We start from the raw sequence: 10,594 nt of genomic DNA, 5'->3' as shown, positions 1-10,594 counted from the left end.
AAATCTGGTCTTTACAACGGGAAGAAAACATAAGAGATTCTCGTTCACTCCAGTTTTTACCGATAACCACCATATGATCTGCTACAATTAGGGAGAATAGACAAAAGTTAGATATGGTCAACACTAAGCTTATATTAAGTAGCTGACACTGTCCCTCTTCTTTTATAATCTTAGTACATTTTTAGAATAAAAATATTCAAACTAAATAGATTATAGTTTTCTAAAACTAAAGACAAAAGCATGTATGTACTTCTGCAGATTGAATATTTTAGTATTTCAACCGGTCTTTTTTTATGTTTTTTCTTTTCTTTTTTCGGCAGTGTAGATGCCCAAAGAAACGATTAAAGAGAGAACATGTGTAAAAAGAAATATAAAGAATTAATACTGTAAAAGAATGCAAACTTGTATGCATTTATCGCATTTTGTTTGTTTGAAAAATTTCACCAAATATCAAGCAGTTTTTTTATAGACTCACTTCCAGTCGGTTCGACTTGGCTGCTCCGGTGGCGTAAATGGCTAGAGCGTCCATCGTATATGCGGGAAGTCGAGAGTCTGAAATCCGGCGAAGTCATATCAAAGATTTATAAAAAATGGTACTAGCAGCTACCAAAATGAAGACCTCGTAGCCATATGACTCAAATTGCTAAAGATACGTTAAAAATACACACACACACACACACACACACACACACACACTTCGACTTCTTACTTCTCGTACCAACTATTACTATTTTGCACCAAAACATTTGAAGAAAGGGGCATTTTGCCACCAAAACTGGCATAGTTAGGTCTGTTGCATTACCTTTCAAGACCGCTCCGGTGGCCTAATGGTAAGAGCGTCCACCTCGGATGCGGGAGGTCATGGGTTCGATCCATGGCCGAGTCATACCAAAAAATTACAAAAATGGTACTAATAGCTGCCTCGCGGTTATTGTTAGGACTGGTCAACCTGGTGTCAGGATAATGTGACTGGGTGGGACATAATGCTGTATGTCTGAGACATGATGCCAAAGTGCTAGACATCACTATAAATTGTCACACTGCTGGCTGAAAAATTGTTAAATCTACGTTAAAAATTCCAAAACACACACACACACACACACACACACACACACGCACACATGAAATTTCAAACGGGACGTAACACAATGTGAGGAGTACGCATGTCAGTATAGGTGGAGCATGCAGGGTAGTAATGGCAGCTGTTTCGTTGGCTAAGACGGTCAGTCGTTGACCGGTGCAGAATGCAGATGTCACGTCTACGTTACGTTAATAAAGTTCAAAACGTTGTTCGTATCTTGATTCGCAAATATATTTAGCACACGGTGTTTACGTCAGGAAACTTCAGCCATAACTGTAATCGTGAGTTTGAGTCGTGAATTTTGGGCCCTGGTTGGGTCTAATCCCCAAGAACCCAACCACTCCGTAGTTGCAGGGATCGCTTCGACACTGTATTTATTATACGAAATACGCCAGGAATGTCATTTTGTTGTCAATTATGCCCTTTTGTGCAATGTAAGAATTAAACTGTAATGCGACGAAGAAATATAAATAGACGGGGATAAAGAGTCTATGCAAATATTGTTGTGAACTCAATACGGTATTTTGTGGGGAGTGCAAGTTGTCCTGCTGTTATATTATTGAGAAATCAAGATGATATGTGTTGATGTGTACAAGTTATCCTACTATTCATTATTGTTAACCCAAGATTGTATGTGTTGGTGTGGGCAAGTTATCCCCAAGATTGTATGTGTTGGTGTGTGCAAGTTATCCCCAAAATTGTATGTGTTGGTGTGGGCAAGTTATCCCCAAGATTGTATGTGTTGGTGTGGGCAAGTTATCCCCAAGATTGCATGTGTTGGTGTGTGCACGTTGTCCTGCTATTCATTATTGTTAACCCAAGATTGTATGTGTTGGTGTGTGCAAGTTATCCCCAAGATTGTATGTGTTGGTGTGGGCAAGTTATCCCCAAGATTGTATGTGTTGGTGTGTGCACGTTGTCCTGCTATTCATTATTGTTAACCCATGATTGTGTGTGTTGGGGTGTGCAAGTTATTCTGCTATTCATTGTTGTTAACCCATGATTGTATGTGTTGGGGTGTGCAAGTTAGTCTGCTATTCATTATTGTTAACCCATGATTGTATGTGTTGTGGTGTGCAAGTTATTCTGCTATTCATTATTGTTAACCCATGATTGTATGTGTTGTGGTGTGCAAGTTATTTTGCTATTCATTATTGTTAACCCATGATTGTATGTGTTGGGGAGTGTAAGTTATCCTGCTGTTGTATTAATTGTTAACTCAAGATTGTTTTGGGGTGTGCAAGTTATCCCCAAGATTGTATGTGTTGGGGGTGTTACCCAGCTATTCATCATTGTTAACCCATGATTATGTGTTGAAGTGTTCACGCTGTCGTGCTACTAATTACTGTCGTCGTACAACTCTAAACGCTTCACCTATTTATGTTGGTTTGTTTGTCTATGAACAAATGATCTGTTTACATCTAAGATGACCTCAGCCCATAATTTATTATTGCATTTTCATATGAATGTAAATATGAAAGGTTTTTCTTGGTAGATTTTGTCTGCAATGTGTGAATCAGTATCTTGCATCATCTCAAAACGAACATATTCCACATATCCGCGTTTAAAAAAGTTATAAACTCAATAAATTTCTAATTGCAACAGCATTATGCTGCCCAAATGAAAGCTTAACAGTCAAAACACGAGGGAAATAGGGTGGTTGCGTTCTAAGATTGTGAAGATGTTTTTGAGGAACAAATATAAATGGCTGTCAGAGTTTGCATGAGAGACTGTGGTATAATCAATCACAGTAAGGAGCACTTTGTAAGCCATATCTTCTAAAATGGCAACACGTGAGAAAGCCAACGAATCTGCCTTTGTAGAATATAGCTGCCTCGACACTAAATAATCAACTTGTGTTCCGATGTCTTAAAACACCACAATTAAAACCATCGGTGTTTATTTGTTATAATGCCGATATTGCGAAACTCCACCGCCAATGACATTGCAAGCGAGTTGGCAGGCAGAAATTGAACTGTCTTGATGAGATGGAACCCATATTGATTCGAATTTTGTACTGTTTTGAGTTTTCAAGATCTCAGGCAAGGAAAAGTGCTACTAAAGGTTCACGCAAAACGTGCCAGTTATGTCGGATATTGTTGAGTAATTGATGTTCGTTTTTATAGAAGACAAATTGGACCGATGATTGAGGAAGATTTCGTTCGGATTCGCTATGGCATTGAAGCAAGCTTTGAAGGTCAAATATGGCAAGATTAAATCATTTTATTCACTCAAGGAAAGCAAAATATTGAAGTCCGTACATATTATAGTATCAACACTGCATTCTCTAGTGGATTGGATAATTCATGGTAATTACAACATTGCACTGTATCGTTCGTGTCACTCCGATAAGGTTTACGTGGAAAAGTGGCTTGCATCAAAGTGCACTGTCTTCTTAAATACTGTATGTACATACATCAAGTGTGAAAAATAAATAAATAAGTAAATAAATAAATAAATCAAGTAGTCCTTTGTAGCATATAAAGACACAAAGTGTGAAAAAATAAAACAATATAAATAAATAAATAAATGAATATATAGACACATAAGTAGTGAATGGGGCCACCCTAGCCTCAATGGGAATTATCATTACAGAGACCCCTGGGCCACTCTAGCCTCAATGGAAAATTAACATGGAGAAAAATCGTGGGCCACTCTAGCCTCAAGGGGAATTTAACATGGGAAATAGTCTTGGGCTACTCTAGCCTCAAGGGGAATTGAACATGGAGAAAAAACCCTGGGCCACTCTAGCCTCAAGGGGAATTGAACATGGGGGAATAAAGTGTGGGTCTATCTAGGGACAAGGGGAATTGAACATATGGAAATTGAACATGGTGGATCTGTATAGCGTCAAGGGGAATTGAACATGGTGGGACTGTCTAGGGACAATGATGATAGAGGGTCAAACACAACAGAGACAGAGACATACATACAGTAGTACAAGCGTGAGATTTATATATAAAGCATTACCAAGACCTGAAATCTTGATGGGGTGTTCAAAAATTTGCATAATTGTAATGATGCTATAAATAGCGATAATCAAGGAAATGCTCAACGACAAAATGGATGTGACTAAAAGTAACGTTAAAATGACGAAATTGTCCCAGAATTTAAGGGAAAATAAACATATCTCCGAAAATTAAGTTACAATGGTTTAGACTAAAATGGATAAAATTAGTAACTACTTACAATATCAACTTCTGTGACGATCGTGGATAAATACCTATGTATCTATAATCAGCTGAAATTCCTATGAAATCCCACTATCTATTTATAGCTCCAACTTGTGGGTTTTTCCTTTGGAAAATCCCACTATCTTTTTATAGCCTCAGCTTGAGTGACGTTCCTGTTTATGAATTCTAGTATATATTTATAGCTACAAAATGTGGAAATCCCCAAGTCGATATTTATAGTCTCAAAATTTCCAGCGTCAGTGACGTCACTGTACTGAACACTAGGGATAAACGGCAACAGTGTTGCAAGTGGCTGACCTGAATACGCGCTACTGTAGGTAGGTAGGTAGAGTGTATCTGATAGGGATAAAGTGAGTTTTATAGGGACAAACAGAGACCAATACACACACACACACACACACACACACACAACATACGCGCGCAGACACACTCACACACACACACAGAGGGAAGAGGAAAAAACAAACCCCAAATATACTATCCACACTCGGGAGGAAGAAAAAAAAACAACCAAATATACGATCTACACAACGTACGCGAACACACACACATACACACACACACACAGAGGGAAGAGGAAAAAACAAACCCCAAATATACTATCAACACAGAAGGGAGATAATACAAACCCCAAATAAACTATCCACACAAACGTACGCGAACGCATACAAACCCCAAATATACTATCAACACACAAGGGAGATAATACAAACCCCAAATAAACTATCCACACAAACGTACGCGAACGCATACAAACCCCAAATATACTATCAACACAGAAGGAGATAATACAAACCCCAAATAAACTATCCACACAAACGTACGCGAACGCATACAAACCCAAAATATACTATCCACACAACGTCGCTAACGCATACAAACTCCAAATATGCTATCCACACTCGGGAGGAAGAAGAAAAACAACCGAATATACGATCTACACAACGTACGCGAACACACACACACACACACACACACACACACACACACACACACACAGGGAAGAGGAAAAAACAAACCCCAAATATACTATCAACACAGAAGGGAGATAATACAAACCCCAAATAAACTATCCACACAAACGTACGCGAACGCATACAAACCCCAAATACACTATCAACACAGAAGGGAGATAATACAAACCCCAAATAAACTATCCACACAAACGTACGCGAACGCATACAAACCCCAAATACACTATCAACACAGAAGGAGATAATACAAACCCCAAATAAACTATCCACACAAACGTACGCGAACGCATACAAACCCCAAATATACTATCCACACAACGTCGCTAACGCATACAAACCGCAAATATACTATCCACACTCGGGAGGAAGAAGAAGAAAAACAACCAAATATGCGATCTACACAACGTACGCGAACACACACACACACACACACACACACACACACACACGCACACCACAGAGGGAAGAAGAAGAAAACCATTATACACTATCCACACGCAGTGAAGAAATAACCCTTTATATATATACTATCAACAGAGAGTGAAGAAAATAACCCATTATATTCCATCAACACAGAATGAAGAAGAAAAAGTTTTTTGAAAGCACCTAAGCCCTCACCTGCAATGACCAACTCTGCCAAACACCTACACCCCACCCACCCCCACTCCCAACACTACAAAACCCATTTAACCCGTTATTTTATGGCATCAGTGTGTGATTTAGGAAACATCAAGACACAAAATGATGGACGAATAGACTGACTATTGTTTACGGACTTGCATGCCTAAAGAGCGTGCGTGAAGGAAAACATCCTTCCATTTCAATTCTAACTAAAACATGATCCACAGGGATAGAGAGAGGTGAAAGAGCACAATTTCATAAAGTGTGAGTAAAAACAAAACACGCCATCCTTATTATACAATGTCAAGACCAAGAGACACTTACGTTTTCTTTCTGGTCTATTCTCTTTTAGAAGGTAGTATGAAATTTCACATCAGGGCCAACGCATCGGCTCACATTGTCAATTTTTCCATTTCCATGTTTTTACTGGCACAAGTTCTTCATCATCTTCAATTTCTTCTTCTTCTGAATCCCTCTTCTCTGTTTCGTCTTGTTTTTGTTTCTTCTCTTTTCTCGTAGGGCAATCTGAATTCCAGTGTCCTTTCTCCTGACAACGATATTAGGTATCTTGACTTTTGTCTCTCTTTCTTAGACGAAGCAGGTATTCTGGAGACAAATACCCATTTACCTTTGCAGATATAGCAAACTTCATTAGCACTTACACACTTTCGTATGACTCTCATCAAATCAACGACCAAAAGAGTAAGTTTTGTTGCCACTTTCGCATGTGAATTATGCTTTCGTATGACTTTTAGCAAATATTTGACCAGCAGGTCGATCTGTGCTGACTCTTCCATCTTCTTGATCGTTTGAGAGCGGAATGAATACTCTGACGCTAAGACACTCTCCTTATATACATGGACCTGCTGCGTACGAAACCTAGTCAAATGTAATTTTGCAATAAGATGAAACGATTTCATTGAGGAAGTAAAAAGCAATGATGTACCGTATCGCCTCACACAAAACCTGAAGTTTTAGTTCAAATCCGTGTCAGCGATTTCGAAGACGACATAACTGAGCTTTAATCAATGCTCTCCAATTATGCCACAAAACCACGAGTCCTGATTCACGCCAAAAGAAATTTCGTTCGGTCCATAAAAAATAGTATCACATCTGAGAAACGCAAAAACGAACTTCCAGAAAACTGAGAACGACGGCTTACACCTACAACGTAAATGTGTGAGTTCAAGAAGTGCGTAAAACTTAGTCAAATTAGATTTTTATAGTCAAGACGAAACGATCTCTTTTCGAACAAGAAAGCAGACACCAAGCGACAATGGCGATCCGTGTCACACAACACTTTTCAAAATGTATATTATCAGAGGCTTGTTCTAGCGATCTGCACGGTTAAATTAAATGTTGATGTATTTTGCAATAAGACGGACACAATTTCCATGGGATCGCCCATGGTACGATTGTTCGTGCATTAGTTTAATTTTTAAAAATATTTTTTTATATAAATCGCCTATAGGATAGACCCAGTAAAGCATGGCCATTCTCGTCACTGTCTGAATAGCTACTCAAGTCAATTCGAAGCGAACGCGGTAAGAAAATAAGTATAGCCAATGAAATGGCTTACAACGGGTGATGCATTGTTTTGTTCTAGGGCTGTGTGGCATAATAATCCCTATGTTCTTGCGTTGTTACCATTACAGTGCAGACAGACTGAAATGTGAACTTACAAGCCCTCTTTGTGTGTGTTGTACCATTTCCTCTTACCACATCAAAATACTGAGCGTCACAGTATTGGTTCGCGTTTTCAAGCTGACCATTTTTTTATATCTCACTTAAACATTTCGACATAAACACTCACATCGGTAGAGTCAGAACAGACGTGTTACAGTATTGAGGGGCATGTTATCTTTTCTTTTTCAAACTAATAAATTTGGGGTTTGTATGAAGTAAAGAACCGAAAGTACAGTGAAACTCAAGGATGATGACCCAATCTGTCTGTCTATTGATGCGTGTATTTACTTAAGAAGAAATATGACCTCTAAAACACAAAGAGATACGGCAAGCATGATTAGATTAAACACAACGATGTTTTCCTTCACGCCCGTGTAATTTAGAGTTTCAATCGTCTTTGAAGACAAACTTGGTCTCCTTTTGTAGGGCTTGAAATAATAAAAAAAACTGAAAAATCTTAAGCACTTTGCTATAGATAATTTCATCAACAGACCAAACAACATAAATACCGTTACAACAATAGAAAGCCTTAAATCTTCTATCAAAAAGAAATGCATGACAAAAATTAAAGATTAACGATAACTAACCAATGAAACCGAATTTAACAAAGGCAATGACATGTGAAGAAATGCCTCTCACTTTGGAAAGGTAGGCGAATGTACTCTGTCATGCACCGTCAATTTGAAAAAAATTATAAACAGAGAGAAACCTGAATTCGAAATTCAGTTGTTTCTTTTTCTTCAAAATTATTTCGTTTCTTTTTTCTTTTTTTTTTTTTTGGAACAAATCTAAGCACTAATATAGAGTGGAAAAGGGAAAATGCACATACAAGCTTTGACATTTCTGAAAAAAGGAGGGGATATTCCTAACGTTCATAACCACCTATATACGCTTGGACTTGTCTGTGACTTATCCACAAAACAAGATATACATATTTCTGGTCAAGCTGCAAGTGTGTGCGTGTTTTTGAAAATGGTAAAAATTGGATATACAATTTTCTCGTGACACTTATAAAGTGAAGAGTCTGTGCAAGTGTCAAAAGCCAAAGTCATATAAGTTTTGTATTTTGTACGGCTTGTAAAGATTTCTACTTTAGAAAATGTGAAGTATCACAAGTTATTATCACAAACAGAAGTGGAACATAGGGGCTTGCAAGAAAGAAAATAACCCAGACAGTTGGTGTCATCAAGAGTGCTAGAGACGGTACCCGAACTTGCTTGCCTGCTTACTTGAATTAAAGTGATTTTCGCTCTAATGGAGCATGTATCACTGGTTTAATAACGCACCGCGTGATTTTTAATTACTCCTGGGGAAGGAAAGAGAGCCTCATCCCCCAGGCTTTTATGTACTCACAGACTATTTTTAAATTTAACCACTCAGGTGTAGGACTAACTAGTCCTTAACAACCTGACTGAAAGACTTTAAACATGAGTGGGAATTGTCTCACCACACACTCATTTTTCTGTCCGAGCGTGGTAAAGGAGGAAAAAGGTGCTCAGCAAGACAGCCATGGATGTTAAGTACTCACCAAAACGCTAGCCCGTACTTATTTCAAATCAAGTCCCGTTTTTGCTAATGGACAATAAAAGGTACCAATAATGTGTTAACCACCTGTGCAATTAGTTCAAATCTAACGAGTCTGTTAAATTTCCTACTTCCTAACATATCTGTCTAATATTAGTACTTAGTGTACATAAAAATAGCCATACTGATCTTATTTTAAATTATTATGTCTAAGCGACATATACCAGTTTGGTCACTGTTAGGTTTAAAAAGTTAAGTTTGTTGTGGTGTTCCAATGGGTCAAGTTTGTTTCGAGAATAGTTTAGTCAAGGAGGGATACCAAGCCAAATATGGTTCCCTATTTAATAAAAAGCAATCTTTTGGAGCCCTAAAAAAAAGTCTGTTTTTTTCTGTTAGAATGTAACACGTCTCTCTTTTGCTTTCACGTTCTTTCCCGCACTCCTAGTCTCATGATTCTTGATATCAGGAAATGCGTAGCCATGATGGGCGGTAATGTAAGCAGCGGTTTCTACCAGTTGACTGAGGGGGTATTCAGTGTAGGCTTGTCTGTAGAATTGGGGAAGAACTCTGACCCCTAATCCCCATTGAGAAGGTCTTGGTTTAAAGGTGTCTAGAGATTTGTAGGCAACGTATTGTATGGCTGTAATAAACTGCCCTGCTATGTTGACGTCATACAATGCTTGATCTAGCCCCATTTCGGTGTACTTCTCAACGAGGGTCAGCGTCCCCCTCCTCCTCAACCGCCTCAATTTCCTCTTCTGGTTCGTACCATGGGCGATCCCATGGAAATTGTGTCCGTCTTATTGCAAAATACATCAACATTTAATTTAACCGTGCAGATCGCTAGAACAAACCTCTGATAATATACATTTTGAAAAGTGTTGTGTGACACGGATCGCCATTGTCGCTTGGTGTCTGCTTTCTTGTTCGAAAAGAGATCGTTTCGTCTTGACTATAAAAATCTAATTTGACTAAGTTTTACGCACTTCTTGAACTCACACATTTACGTTGTAGGTGTAAGCCGTCGTTCTCAGTTTTCTGGAAGTTCGTTTTTGCGTTTCTCAGATGTGATACTATTTTTTATGGACCGAACGAAATTTCTTTTGGCGTGAATCAGGACTCGTGGTTTTGTGGCATAATTGGAGAGCATTGATTAAAGCTCAGTTATGTCGTCTTCGAAATCGCTGACACGGATTTGAACTAAAACTTCAGGTTTTGTGTGAGGCGATACGGTACATCATTGCTTTTTACTTCCTCAATGAAATCGTTTCATCTTATTGCAAAATTACATTTGACTAGGTTTCGTACGCAGCAGGTCCATGTATATAAGGAGAGTGTCTTAGCGTCAGAGTATTCATTCCGCTCTCAAACGATCAAGAAGATGGAAGAGTCAGCACAGATCGACCTGCTGGTCAAATATTTGCTAAAAGTCATACGAAAGCATAATTCACATGCGAAAGTGGCAACAAAACTTACTCTTTTGGTCGTTGATTTGATGAGAGTCATACGAAAGT

This window comes from Sinohyriopsis cumingii, chromosome 1, assembly GCF_028554795.1.
Source record: "Sinohyriopsis cumingii isolate HCF-2022 chromosome 1, ASM2855479v2, whole genome shotgun sequence".
Lineage (NCBI taxonomy): Eukaryota > Metazoa > Mollusca > Bivalvia > Unionida > Unionidae > Sinohyriopsis > Sinohyriopsis cumingii.
The sequence above is the reverse complement of the archived record's forward strand: the minus strand, read 5'-3'. Positions refer to the sequence as shown.